The sequence below is a fragment of the Phocoena sinus genome, chromosome 7 (assembly GCF_008692025.1).
Source record: "Phocoena sinus isolate mPhoSin1 chromosome 7, mPhoSin1.pri, whole genome shotgun sequence".
In the NCBI taxonomy this organism is placed as follows: domain Eukaryota; kingdom Metazoa; phylum Chordata; class Mammalia; order Artiodactyla; family Phocoenidae; genus Phocoena; species Phocoena sinus.
The window spans coordinates 36,856,711-36,872,113 of NC_045769.1; the positions used below are offsets into that span (position 1 = coordinate 36,856,711).

A 15,403-nucleotide genomic window follows, 5' to 3' on the forward strand; every position below is an offset into this window, starting at 1 on the left:
GGATATCAGCCTAAGCAAATGTTCCGAGGTGTGAAAATACGGTCTTGCCTGAAAATCTCCTGTCTCACCTAGTCCTTAGTCACCACGCCCTCAACCATGTTTTTAACCTCTACCTTTCCTATTTTTGCCACTTTAGACTTGCAGCTCTTTCAATTCCCTTGCCTCTAATTCCATCTTTCTACTCACTACAACTTAACGTTTCTGGGAAGCATTTTACCAAAGCTATTTCATAAAGCATGAAAAGTCCAATTTGTCCAATAGTTTTTTTTTTACTCAAAAGCAGCGGTCCCCAATGTTTTTGGCCCCAGGAACCGGTTTCGTGGAAGACAGTTTTTCAAGAGGGGAGATGGTTCAAGTAGTAATGTGAGCGATGGGGGGAATGGGGATGGTTCGGCTGTAATGCAAGCCATGGGAAGCAGCAAATGAAGCTTCCCTTGTTTGCTCGCTGCTCACCTGCTGTGCAGCCTCCTTGCTAACAGGCTGCTGACCAGTACTGGTCTTCAGCCTGGGGGTTGGGAGAACCCCTGCTCAAAAGGATTTATACTAAGGAAGCAGGAATGCTTTCCGAACCTTAAGTTACTTAAGTCTTATTTATAACTAGCATAAAAATTGAAAACTTAAATGCTTAATGACAGGGAACTATTGGAGATAAATTAAAATACATTCATTAGAAGAATTATTAAACCATTAAAATTTGTTTTTCAAGGAATATTTAATAACAAGGTAGATAACATATGCTTATCTAACATGTATTTTTATATCACTGAAGCTAAAATAAAATGTCCTTTTTATTGGGTAAGTTTGGCCTGCTGTATGTGTACACTGCAGAGCAATTTAAAAAATACTGTAATTATAATTTCAGAACTTCAGAATCTGAATAGGTGCCAGTGTTCTCTCCTTTCTTTATATAAGAAAAAAAATCCTTTGAAAATCTTTTGAAGCTTGGACAAAAATTCCATAGCTGTATTCTTAGTATCACTCTGTAGAGTCTTCATTATTCAGATGATAACAAGGGAAGAGCTTCAGTGCAACCTTTTAGAGAAGACATTCCAGCTCTCATGATCTCATCAACCAGGAGAATGTTGGTGGCGATCACAATGCAGGAATGAAGAAGCTGTTTCTTTATGCAATAGATATCCCATATGCCTACTTCTGTTGTTACCATTGGCTCACCTGTGTTCAAGTCCACACCCACGAGTTGACCTGATTCTGAATGTTCTGCTTGAACTTTAACTAGAGTTTCCTGAAAGTCAAAACCAGAGTTCTGAGCAAGAACCTTGGGAATAATGAGCAATGTATCAGCAAATGCTTGAACTCCAAGTTGGGCCCTGCCCTTTACACTGGGCTTGTATTTAATCAGGGCTTTTGCCATCGCCACTTCCACTGCACCAGCACCTGGAACTACACAGCCATCATCAATAGCATTTTTAACCGTCCTCAAGCCATCTCTTATTGCATCTTTGATTTGAGTAAGAGTGTGCTTTTTTGGTCCTTTGATCAACAATGTGACCGAGCAAGGATTGTTACATTTCTCAATAAAGGTGAACTTCTCTTCTCCCAATGTATATTCATAGACAAGTCCTGCATGTCCCGAACAATCAGGATTTAGGTCATCAAGAGAATTTAGGGCTACCCCACCACAAGCAAGAGTCAGCCTTTCCATATTTCTTCTTTTAGCTCTGCACAGAGCTACTATGCCTTCTTCTGCAAGAGCATCTAAGGAAAAGGTGTCAATTCCCTTTTGATTAATAACAACAAATCCTTTATCAACATCACCACAGAATTTCTTTTTCAGGTCTGTTATTTTTTTAACTCTGTCTTCAATGAATTTTCTTTCAGCTTTCACTAGTTTCTCTCTCTCCTCTGTACTCTTGTTTAAAAAAGCCAGAATTCACTTGTTTTTTCATATTCTAATGACACGTTGCATGTGAGGATGTACGCATCTTCTGTTCTCTTTTTCGTATCAGGATGCCATGCCCCATGGTCCAAAACAAGACCTCTGATTAAGCTTCTATTGTTTTCAGATTTAGGTTTCATCTCCATGATCTCAACCATGAAGAGGTCAATAGGTTCATCTTGTTTTTTAAGGGCTAAAATGGAGTCCACTACAGCCTCTGTTAAGACATCAGTAAGTTCAGCATGAACTTTAGTAGATAGAGATGTTCTGGCCACGTCTATGGTGTTTCCCTGTCCATCCCTTTGCTTACTTTGACTTGTTCCAAAAACTGAAGTGCCTTTTCCTTTGCACCTTCAAATCCTTCTGTAATTATTCTGGGACAAAGACCTTCAGAAATGTAGTGATCTGCCTGCTTCAGGAGCTCTCCCATGATTAGGACATTGGAAGTGGTACCATCACCAGTTATGTCATTCTGGGCTGTTGCTAATTTGGCTGTTAAGAAGGTTGTTGCGTGTTGAATTTGCATTTCGTGAAGCAGCACATTTCCATCTTTAGTGAGCTTGATGTCTCCAGCACCAGAAACAAGCATCTTCATGGTGCCCTTAGGCCCCAAGTTGGTCCTCAGCACATCCTGCAGCCCCCAGGCCACGCTGATGTTGACCGCCAATACCGCCTAGGCTCAGGCCACCCCGGCCTTGGGGTTCAGGGTCTTCACGGCTGCCATAGCTGACCCAGCAGAAGAAAATGAGGGAACCGGAAAGCCCAGAGCCAGTTTGGCATGGCCTGCCATCCTTGTAATTTTACACTGCTCTTTTTTTGTTTGTTTGTTTCAGTCTCCTACTTTCATGAGAGAGATTTCCTCTCACACAGAGACCTGACTCTAGGAACCCGGGACTGGCATGGCAGAAGCCTATACTTCACTTCGTGGAATTGTGGGCTTTTTATTAGAGCAAATGTTCTTAACTTGGGAACCATTACTTTAGGAGCTTCATTGTTCTCAGGTCAAGAGAACATGCTTAAAAAATGCTTGAGGACTCAAAGAGATTTTGTTTATCTGGGTTAGAGCAAAACTGAACAAGTGTTATTTTATTAAAGGTAGCTGCCATGTGCGATTTAAACCATTATTGATGAACTTTTAAAATTCTGTTATGTGAAAATAGATGGTTTTATCTCACTAACTTTGGATCGGTCTTTTACCCACACATAATTTTATATCATCATGCATTGGTCATTTGAAAATATTGGCTACCGAGTTATGCAGATCTTCCAAATGTTGACACATTTTTAAATACAAGCTATTTTAAAAATACTATTTATTAGTATCACCTTTGAGCTCAGAAAATTCTTCAGGTATTGGGAAGCTATTAGGCTCACAGCGGCCTATATAAGTCTTCTAAAATTTTCATTTTTGCTTGAAAGCTCAAATTTTACCTTTGGTGACAAATACTTTCAGTTTTTATTCCTCGAAACAATAAGCTCCCTTTGTTCATTTGTGAGAAGATGTCTGGCAAATACCTAAACTATGGTCTGAATACTAGTTTGGTGGTCAGTCATTCCTTCAAGTAAAGATAAAAGTTTTAATAAAAAAGAAGCGATTAGTTCAGCTCACAGCTCAAACACTCATGCCTTTTCTCAGAGCAACCGTTGTACTGTACTTCAGTATGTAGCAGAAGTGCTGTATGTGTACTTCCTGTTTCACACACGGAATGTGACTCAGGTTTGAGATCTAAAAAAAATTAATTACTTTTATTGCTTCCTCAAGGACTTTAAGTGAAACTGTCATGTTTAAACAGCAAGTGCATAGCAGTGAAGAATAAAATGACTAATAAAGAAAACAATGAATACAATGACAGCTTGGTGCCACTGCCTTGATTCATCCTAAGATGCCAATGGTTTTATCCATCATTACTTTTGTGTCAACAGTGCACCTGTTGACACAGAGAAAATAGTAAATAATCTCTGAGTGTATTTACGAAAATAGGTTTACCTCTTGTATGTCCTATAAAGTCTTGGGGACCTCCAAGCATATACAGACCACAATTTGAGATCTTCTGCTCTAGAACACCAATGGGTAGATGCAAGTGTATATGTATATAGACTGATTGTATATATAGGTTTGTATATTTACCTTCGGGCAATGTTCAAAGCCTTCATCACATTGTTAGAGGATGTCATGTGACCTAGCTGTTTTTCAAATGAAGAAATACAGCTTAAAAAGATTGCCATTTGGCCAAAGTCACACAGATTTGTGTGTGTGACATGGTAGTTTCAGGACACCATTTTATTTATTTTTGCTCCTGAAGTCCATATTCTCAACCTCTATGCTAACCATAGCATTAGGCATTTTGAGAAATGGTACAGGAATACAAGAATGGTAAAATGCAGTAGGTGGCCCCAAGAAGTTTACAATCCATAAAGGAAGATGAGGCAGATAAATAAATTTAAAACACAAATAGCATAAAAATGGTAGATAACATTAAAGTATTGGGAGGCTTCGGAAAAGGCAGTCCCATCAAATTTTCGAGACCAAGAAAGACTTGGTGATCTTGAAAGGAAGATGGCATTTGGGATGATCTGATGGATGGTAGAGTTTTACAGAGTAGAGGAGATTGTTATAGATAGAAGCAATGGCATAAACAAAGGCAGGAAGCCAGGAAATTGAGGGCTGTGTGTGGGAAACCATGAGTAATCTAGTTCAGCTGGAGTGTCTGGGAATCATATACAAATGAACTTAGTAAAATGTGTTGGAATCAGAGGGCCATATGCCAAACTAAAGAGTTATATAAGATTCATGTTTCCATGGAGCCATTGAGAGATTTTTGAATAGAGTTTGGTTATAACTGGGCTGTTGTTTTGGTACATTCTTGGGACACTGTTACTCACTGAGCAGTAATTATTTAATAACAGAACACTTTAAATTGAAAGAGTTTATGAGGAATGATTTATTATCATTGTTAAGAAAGAATGATCAAAAGAATTATTTCCTTTATCTGGTAAAAAAAACAAAAAAAGATGAATGAACTGTCTTTAGAGTGTAGGTTTCTATCGATGCTTGAAAAACATATTCACTTGCATAGTCATTTCCTGCTTATCACTGGATCAATACAATGGAACAATTATTAGTATTTCTCAAAATGGTTTCTATTCTTATTGTTCGGTCCATACTAAAGATGTGACATGACAAATGTAAAAGGAGCATCAACTAAGGCTTCTCTTCAGTCTGTTCACTCCAATTTGAACTATTAAAACATGTTTAAATTATCTTGGAAAGAGTAAATGAAGCCTCAGTATAAACCATAACACAGAAGATAATGAGTTAATGAAAGCAGGAGTCCCACATTCCTGTTCTGAAGAAAGACCTTCTCTAACTACAGGACTTCCTGGGCTCCTACTGCCAAATGCCGGTTGCTCCATACCTGTATTCTGAGATTGTTTGCTTGCCTCTGAGGGCCTCACAGAGCCATTAGTTGCCCATCAAATGTCTTGTACTTCAGATGAATGAGGCTTATGAATATGCAGCTCTCCCATAAACCCCAGTCTGTAAAGGTTCACATAAATTTCATCTTTCATCTGGAAACCAGTATTCCACTGGCTGAGTACTGTTGCTACCACTACCGGTACTAGTACCACTGCTACACTGCTGGTGGCTACGTATTGAGTACTAAGTACTAAGCTTGTGCTAAATGCTTTATATGCAATCATCTGAGATTGGTTTATTTCCTTGATTTTTTACACAAGAAAACTGAAGCTTAAAAGTGTTTTCCCAAATGTACACAGCTAGTCAAGTGACGGTCTGTCTACAAAGATTCATGTCGTGGCCCTCGTCCCTCACCTAGCTAATGCCTGCTTATCCACAAGGCTCAATTTAAATGCTATTGCCTCAGAAGACTTGTCTGACCCACTAGACTTAACTAAATTATCTTTCTATAAATTTATGTATCTCCCTTACTTAACTTTTTAAATACCACTTTCATATTATATCAATACTTACTTGTTTAATATCTGTCTTTACTGCCAGACTCAAAATTCCTTTAAGGGTACAGACAGTATCTTTCTAGCTCTCTTCAGTATCCCTTTGATTGAAATGATGAATTGACTTACCCTAAATTATTTACAGTACTCATGCTGTTGGAATGCTCCTGTCGAAAGGATGATGCTAGCTGGAAAGATACCACATTTCAGATACTATTAATGCCTCAAGAGCCTTTTATCTCATCTCTTAGACCAAGAAAGATGGCATTACAGGGCAGGTAAGTTTCAGTGAGGCAGAAGAGGAAGTAACTGCTCAAGAGCACTGGAATTGGTTGGGCACCTGACCTGGGGACCCTAAGCAATGGGAATTCATAATGAAAGTCCTGGGCATCCGCGGTCAGAGACCCCAAAACAAAACTGGAAAAATAGACATAAGATAGCAACACGTGTGTTTTTTCAGCTGTATCTACCTTCCCCTAAAACTTTGGTCATCCTTCTCTCACAACGGTGGCTCTGGGTATGGTTCTTAGCATAAGTAAGGCTAAGCTTGGAATAACCAGTGGGCAGAGGAGAAATTTGAAGATGGTCTACTTGGAACACTTTTTCCTCAGTGGTTAGCAAGGTGCCTTTGATCAGTGTATATTTGTTGACAGAGTGATTGAAACGTCCTGAGACCCACTGATTGGCAAAAGGTTTCCGTCTCCTTTCATGGATATTATTACTTAATTTGGTTTCTTTAGATTTAGTAAAGTGAGTTTGTGAGTTTATGTCTTTTAGAAATTAGTGTATGCAACTGAAGTCATAAAATAATACTCACTGTTAATGTGTAAAAGGCAAACTGATTAAACTCTTCTTTAAAAGTGCTGGTTGACACATGCAAAATTGATTTCATGACCTACTAATGGATTGCAAAACTCTTCCTTGTAAATTTATTTTTAAATACATACCACACCCATACAGACATACATTTCTGCATATACTGGGTCAGTATGTACAAGGGTTACTTGTCTTACCATCCCAGGCAGAATAGTTTGAAAGCTACTGTTCTAAATCAATGCTGAATTCTCTTTCCCAGTCCTTGCTTGGAAACATCTTGTATACCCTGTGCTGCAAACCGTCTCAGTCAGGTCCCCAAGCCCATTTGTAACCTGGAGGCAGATCTCCCTTTTGCAGAAATTGCAGGATTTCTGCACATATTGTTGATGGGGAGGTCTGTCTCGCTCAGAGGCATCCAGAAGATCAACAGATATTTCCTTTTCTGGAAAAATACTCCAGGGCATGGAGAGGCAGGGGATGAGTTTTTTAAACTGACTTGGATGGCAACTCTTTCTTCCTCCCTTCCTTTTTTTGTTTTTTTTTTTTTGACAAATTTATTTATTATTTATTTTTGGCTGCACTGTGTCTTTGTTGCTGCACACAGGCTTTCTCTAGTTGCGGTGAGCGAGGGCTGCTCTTTGGTGCGGTGCATGGGCTTCTCATTGCAGTGGCTTCTCTTGTTATGGAGCACGGGCTCTAGGGTGCGCAGGCTTTGGTAGTTGTGGCACATGGTCTCAGTAGTTGTGGCTTGTGGGCTCTAGAGCGCAGGCTTAGTAGTTGTGGTGCAAGGGCTTTGTTGCTCCACGGCATGTGGGATCTTCCTGGACCAGGGTTTGAACCCATGTCTCCTGCATTGGCAGGCAGATTCTTTTTTTTTTTTAATAAATTTATTTATTTATTTTTGGCTGCATTAGGTCTTTGTTGCTGTGCATGTTTCTTTAGCTGTGGCAAGCGGGGCCTACTCGTCAATGTGGTGCATGGGCTTCTCATTGCCGTGGCTTATCTTGTTGCGGAGCATGGGCTCTAGGGCTCATGGGCTTCAGTAGCTGTGGCACGTGGGCTCAGTATTGTGACTTGTGGGCTCTGGAGCACAGGCTCAGTAGTTGTGGCCCATGGGCTTTGTTGCTCTGTGGCATGTGGGATCTTCCCAGACAAGGGCTTGAACCTGTGTCCCCTGCATTGGCAGGTGGATTCTTAACCACTGTGCCACCACGGAAGTTCATCCCCCATTCCTTTTTGAGCATGGCTCATAAATGTCATTGTCCTAGTATTTCTCAAGTACCATGGGGCAGAACTTAATACAATTCTATTTTATTAACCAGTTACCCCTTTTCTTGTTAATTATACTTTAAAAATGACTATGTGCAAGAGTATCTTTCCCAGGTGGGCTGAAAGGGGGAAAGAGGTTGTTTCATCATTTAGTTCAGGACTGTCAATATCTTCTAAGGTCAGTTATACCAGAGAAAAGGAAGATGCAAAAAATGGAGATTGTGCAAGTTGTTACAAAAACACAATTTAGGGAGTGCCAAGATTATAAGGTTAGTGGGGCTAGTTCACTGGGGAATTGATTAGGACAGCATCCCCCAAACTGCTTCTACCAGAATTTAAGACCTATTTATTTTCGTAGGGCCACATTTCAAACCCCAGACTGTGAACAAACATTTTTCTAAGGTTTTTTGTTTTTTTTTTTAAGCTCAGTCATCTGAATTTTAATGCTAACCTTTTTCCTTATGAACATGGTTGGCATTTGGCTTGATTATTTTTCTGGTTATAATATGTAATGGTATTTTAAGTCACAGGTTTTTTGCATGCTATGTCCAAAGCATAAAGAAATACAGTGAGGAATTTGAACATGAACGTGACATCAAGGACCATCCAAAGAAGATAAATATGTACCTATTTAAAAGAATTGTGGCTGGACATTATAGTTACCCAAGAAGTTTTTGCAAAACACAGAGAGACAGGTTCTCTCTTGGACCAATTAAATGTGAATTTCTGTAGGTGGAGCTCAGGCATTATTATTTCTTAAAAACTTCCCAGGTGATTCTAATATCTCACTGAGGTTGTGATCCACTGAGGTAGATTGAGAAGTACCATGAAAAAAAGAATAGAAAGGGCATAGAGTCTGGACATAGTCCCAAGAAGGTGGAGTAGAAAGACCCTGAGCACACCTCCCCTCATGGGCACACCAAAATAATAAATATTTACAGAACAACTATCAAGGAAAAAGACTGGAACCTACCAGAAAAGATCTCATACAACTAAAGATGTAAAGAAGGAACCACAACGAGACAGGTAGGAGGAGTGGAATCACGGTATAGTCAAGACCCATACTCCTAGGTGGGCAACCCACAGATGGGAGAATAATTACAATTGCAGAGGTTCTCCCCAAGGAATAAGAGATTGGAGTCTCACATTGGGCTCCCCAGCCCAGGGCATCCTGTGCTGGGAAGACGAGCTCCCAGAAAGTTTGGCTTCGAAGGCCAGTGGGGCTTACTTTCAGGAGACCTAAAGGGCTGTGGGAAATAGAGACTCCATTCTTGACACACGCAAAATCTCCCATGCTCAGGGACTTAGGGCAGAATCAATAATTTGAAAGAATCCTGGGTCAGACCTACCTGCTGATCTTGGAGAATCTCCTGGGAGACAACTGGAGCCCACTCTGGAGACAGACACTATGGCAACCATTTTGGGGAGCTTGTCTTATCACATGGACACTGGTGCTGGCAAGTGCCATTTTGGAATCCTCCCTCTAGCTATTAGCCTCAGGACCCAATCCCAATCCCGCCCACTAGCCTGTAGGCACTAGTATGGAAGCTTCAGGCCAAGCAACTAACTGGGGAGGGATACAGCTCCACCTAACTGCCTTAAGACCTCCTAAGGCAGGCCACAGCCACCCCTGAACATGGCCTTGCCCACCAGAAGGCTGAGGACCCAACCACACACACCAGTGTGAAAGCACTATATCCAGGCCCCTGCAGCCAGAGACACCAGGACCCAGGTCTACCCACCAGTGGGAAGGCACAAGCCCCAGAATCTCCTGGGCCCTGGCCCTGCCCACAAGCTAGCCTGCACTAGCCTCAGGACGAGCCTCACCTATGAACAGACAGATAGCAGCCCCAGGACAACCACAGCTCTGCAGCCAGCTGTGTCAGGAACAGGCCCTATCCACCAGTGGTCCGACACCATCACTGGGAGCCCTGGTCCCTGCAGCCAGACCCCAGGTTCCAGCCTTGACCACCAGTGGGCTGGCATAAGCCTGGGGCCCCTCAGGGTTCCATAGCCAGCTGCCTCATGACCTGCACCACCAACCAGAGGCTGGCAACCAACCAATACCAGGGGCCAGCCACACCTACCAGATCACCCACATAGCCTGCCACAACAGGAAGACACACACAGCCCTCATAGGAGGGAACCGTAGAGCATATAGCTCTGGTGACCAGAGAGAAGTGTGCTGCTGGAATGCATATGATGTCTCCTACAAAGGACCATTTCTCCAAGGTCAGGAAAGATAACCAACCTACCAGATAAACAGAAATAAAAACAGCAAGTCAAGCAAAATGAAGTGACAGAGAAACATGTTCCAAATGATGTTGCAAAGGAAGGAACCAGATAAAACCACAAAAGAAGAACTAAGTGAAAGTAGAGAAAGAGTTCAAGGTAATAATCTTAAAGATGATCAAAGAAATCAGGAGAAGAATAGATGAACAAAACAAGAAGTTAGAAGTTTTTAACAAAGAGTCAGAAAATATAAAGAACAACCAGAAAGAGATTAAGAATACAATGAGTGAAATGAAAAATACACTAGAAGGAATCAACAACAGACTAAATGATGCAGAGGAACAGAGCAACAAGCTGTAAGACAGAGTAGTGGAAATCACTGAAGCTGGACAGAAAAAAAGAATTTTAAAAATGAGGACAGTTTAAAAGACTTCTAGGACAACATTGAGCATACTAACATTTGTATTATAGGGTTCTGTGAAGGAGAAGAGAAAAAGAGGCAGAGAATATGTTTGAAGACATAATAGCTGAAAACTTCTCTAACCTGGGAAAGCAAACAGACATCCATGTCCGGGAAGCACAGAGAGTCCCAAACAGGATCAATGAAAGAGGACCACAGCAAAACACATTGTAATTAAAATGGCAAAAATTAAAGATAAAGAGAGGATATTAGAAGCAGCAAGGGAAAAGTAGTAAGTTATACACAAGGGAATGCCTATAAGGCTATCAGCTGACTTTTCAATGAAATTCTGCAGGCCAGAAAGGAGTGGCATGATATATTTAAAGTGATGAAAGGGAGGGACTTTTCTGGTGGTGCAGTGGTTAAGAATCCACCTGCCAATGCAGGGAACACGGGTTCGAGCCCTGGGCTGGGAAGATCCCACATGCTGCGGAGCAACTAAGCCTGTGTGTCACAACTACTGAGCCTGCGCTCTAGAGCTTGTGAGCCACAACTAATGAGCCTGTGTGCCACAACTACTGAGCCTGTGTGCCACAACTACTGAAGCCCGTGCACCTAGAGTCCGTGCTCCACAACAAGAGAAGCCATCACAACAAGAAGCCCGCACACTGCAATGAAGAGTAGCCACTGCTCACTGCAACTAGAGAAAGCCCACACACAGCAATAAAGACCCAATGCAGCCAAAAAAAAAAAAAAAAAAGTGATGAAAGGGAAAAGCCTACAACCAAGAATACTCTACCTGGCAGGGCTGTCTTTCAGTTTTGATGGAGAGATCAAAACTTTTACAGACAAGCAAAAGCTAAGAGTTCAGCACCACCAAACCAGCTTTACGAGAAATATTAAGGCAACTTCTTTTAGCAAACCAAAACAAAAAACAAAACAAGGCACAAGTAGAGACACTAAACTTTAACACTAACCCTAAAACACGAGCAATGAACTATCAAAAGAGAAATTGAGGAAACAAGCCCATTTACAATTGCATCAAAAAGAAAAAGTACCTAGGCATAAATCTACCTAAGGGGGTAAAACTGTAAGACCTGATGAAAATAACTGAAGATGACAAAAAGTGATGGAAAGATATACTGTGTCCATGGATTGGAAGAATTAATATTGTTAAAATAACCATACAACCCAATGCAATTTACAGATTCAGTGCAATCCCTACCAAAATGCCAAGAGCATTTTCCACAGAACTAGAAAAAATAATTTTAAAGTTTGCATGGAAACACAAAAGACCCTGAATAGCCAAGACAATCTTGATAAAGAAGAACAGAGCTGACTGTAGACTGTATTACAATGCTATAATAATCAAAGCAGTATGGTACTGGCATAAAAACAGACACATAGATCAATGGAAGAGAATAGAGAGCTCAGAAATAAACCCACACACTTATGGTCAGTTAATCAGCAACAGAAGAGGCAAGACTACACAGTGGAGAAAAGACAATCTCTTCAACAAGTGGTGCTAGGAAAACTGTATAGCTACTTGTAAAAGAATGAAATTAGAATATTTTCTCACAGCATATACAAAAATAAACTCAAAATGATTAAAAACCTAAATGTAAGTAAGACTGGAAACTATAAAACTCCTAGAAAGAACATAGGCAGAACACTGTTTGACATTAATTGCATCAATATTTTTTTAGATCTGTCTCCTAAGGCAAAGGAAACAAAAGCAAAAATAAACACATGGGATCTAATTGAAGTTAAAAGCTTTTGCACAGCAAAGGAAACCATTGACACAATGAAAAGACAGCCTAGTGAATGGGAGAAAATATTTGCAAAAAATATAACCAATAAGGGTTAATATCCAAAATATATAAACAGCTCATACAGCTCAATATCAAAATAACAAAAAATCCAATTCAAAAATGGGCAGAAGAACTGAAGATTTTCCCAAAGAAGACATAAAGATGGGCAACAGGCACATGAAAAATGCTCAACATAGCTAATCAGAGAAATGCAAATTAAGACCATAATGAGATATCACCTTATACCCATCAGAATGGCTATCATCAAAAAGTCCACAAATAACAAATATTGGCTAGGATGTGGAGAAAAGGGAACCCTAATACACCATTGGTGGGAATTTAAATTGGTGTGTGAAACAGTATGGAGGTTCCTCAAAGAACTAATGATAGAACTACCATATAATACAGCAATTCCACTCCTGGGTATATATTCAAAGAAGACAATAACACCAATTTGAAAAGATACACGCACCCCACTGTTCATAGCAGCATTATTTACAGTAGCTGAGATATGGAAGCAACCTAAGTATTCATCAATGAATGGATAAAGAAGATGTGATACACACACACACACACACTAGAATAGTACTCAGCCATAAAAAAGAATGAAAATTTGCCATTTGCAATGACATAGATGGACCTCAGTGTTATTATGTTTAGTGAAATAAGTCAGACAGAGTAAGACAAATACTGTATGCTATCACTTATATATGGAATCTAAAAAATAAAACGAACTAGTGAGCATAGCATAAAAGAAACAGACTCACAGATATGTAGAACAAATTAGTGTTTACCAGTAAGGAGAGGGAAGAGTGGAGGGGCAAGATAGAGGTAGAGGATTAAGAGATCCAAATTACTATTATAAAATAAATAAGTTATAGGGATTTATTGTACAACACAGAGAATATAGTCAATATTTTATAATAACTATAAATGGAGTATAATCTATAAAACTTTTGAATCACTATGTTGTACATCTGAAACTAATATAATAATGTAAATCAACTATACCTCAATAAAAAAAGGGAAATAATGGAAAGATCATAGAGTCCAAGAATACAATAAGGGCCTTCAGGATCTAGTTCTAGCCCTCACTAAGCTTAGTGATCCTGGGGATTTTAATTGAAATTAATTAACAGCAATTTTCTCACCTGTAAAATCTACATGTAAGTATACTTCATAGAGTATAATGAAGATTAAATTAAGCAGTAAGTCTGAAAATGCATTAAAAAATCTAATTGAGCTCTATATATACTATCATTGCAATATCATTTTTAAAAGATTCTGTGGTGTTCTGTAGTTGAGAGAAAAGGGTAAGCAAAGGACCAAGGAAAGGTAGACATAGCTGGTAAATGTGTATTGCTGTCTTACCATTTTCCGTGTTCTGTTTTGTGTTTTCTGACCCTGGATTCTCAGTTACATCACTAAGAATCTCCATGGATATGATATTTGGAGTCAAACAGTTCGAGTTTTATCTTAAAGCCAATGAGAACTCATATAAATGATTTCAAGATAGTTACATAGTCAGATCTATATGCTAGAAACGGCATTCTGGAAGCATCGTGTAGGTTGAAGGATGAAGATATGAGACATGACTGGAGGCAAAGACTAGTGAGGGAATTGCAGTAGTTATCCAGGCAAGTTTGTATTGACAAGTTATTAAGGTGATGGAATTAACAGGATCAGGAGAGTCACTGGATGCTTTTGGCTGGGGTGACTATATTGATGGTTGTGTCATTTATCCAGGTAAGGAATAAGGACGATGAATATGTTTGGTTTGCTGGTGGTTGGGGATCAAGGGAATGAACAAATAAAATTAGTTTTGAATGAGATTGATTTGGAGATGCCGAGTGGTAATTACCAGGCGGCAAGTGAATTTATAGTTCTGGTGCCTGGAGCAGAATTTTAGGCTGAAGTATAGGTTTGGAAATCATTGGCAAAAAGGATGTGGTGATGGATGAATTCACCTAGAGGGAGCATGAAGAGAAGAGGGCAGAGAACATAACCATTGATAAGAAAGATGGAAAGATAGAGGCCTTCAAGGGAGAAATAGAAATGGTGTGAGGGGTAGGAGGAAAGCCCTAATAGAGCAGTTATCACCTAAAACAAGGGAGAGGAGAGTTTCAATAAGGATAGAGTAGCAAACAGTTTCAAATTCTGCAAAGACATCAATTGACACAAGGACTGAAATCTCCCATTGGATTTAGCAACTGTAAGGCTAGCGGAAACCATGGTAATAGCACGTTTAGTGTAGTGATGGAAGTAGAAACCATATTACAGTGAGTTGGAAAGTGAATGCAAGACAAGGAGGTAGAGACAAATGAATACAAACTACCTTTCCCAGAATACTGACTCTGTAAGGAAGAAGCTAAATGACTACTAGAGGGAACATTAGGTCAGGAGAAATTTCACTTTATAAAAGAGAAATGCACTTGATTATAAGACAGAAGATCAGGTGAATAATAAACAGTGAAAGGCTGAAGATATAGGATAAAGAGGGCATAACAAGACAGTTAAGAAATTGGAAGATATGGGATGCAGAGGAAGATGGAGGGATAGATGCTGGACAGGAAGAAGTCACTCCTCTTTTTGGAACTATAGGGGAAGAATAGGTAAGAAGTAAGGATGGGGGTAAATTTTATGTGAGGGAGAAGAGAGTATTTGAAAGTCCCTGTCCAATGCCTCTATTTTTTTTTTTCCAGTACGCGGGCCTCTCACCGCTGTGGCCTCTCCCGTTGTGGAGCACAGGCTCTGGACGCACAGGCTCAGCGACCATGACCCACGGGCCCAGCCGCTCCGCGGCACGTGGGATCCTCCCAGACCGGGGCACGAACCCGCATCCCCTGCATCAGCAGGCAGACCCCCAACCACTGCGCCACCAGGGAAGCCCCAATGCCTCTATTTTTTATTGAAGCAGGAGGTGAAGTCTTCTGCTGTAAGACAGGAATTGTGAAGGGTGTGTAAGAAGAGTCAAGAAAGAGTTGAAATATTAGCATTAGAGAATAA

At 40.2% G+C, this 15,403-nt stretch overlaps 1 pseudogene; it reads right to left on the reverse strand.

Moving 5' to 3' along the window:
- Nucleotides 1-994: 994 nt before the first annotated feature.
- On the reverse strand, nt 995-2,621 carry LOC116756341 (annotated as a pseudogene).
- Nucleotides 2,622-15,403: the final 12,782 nt, after the last annotated feature.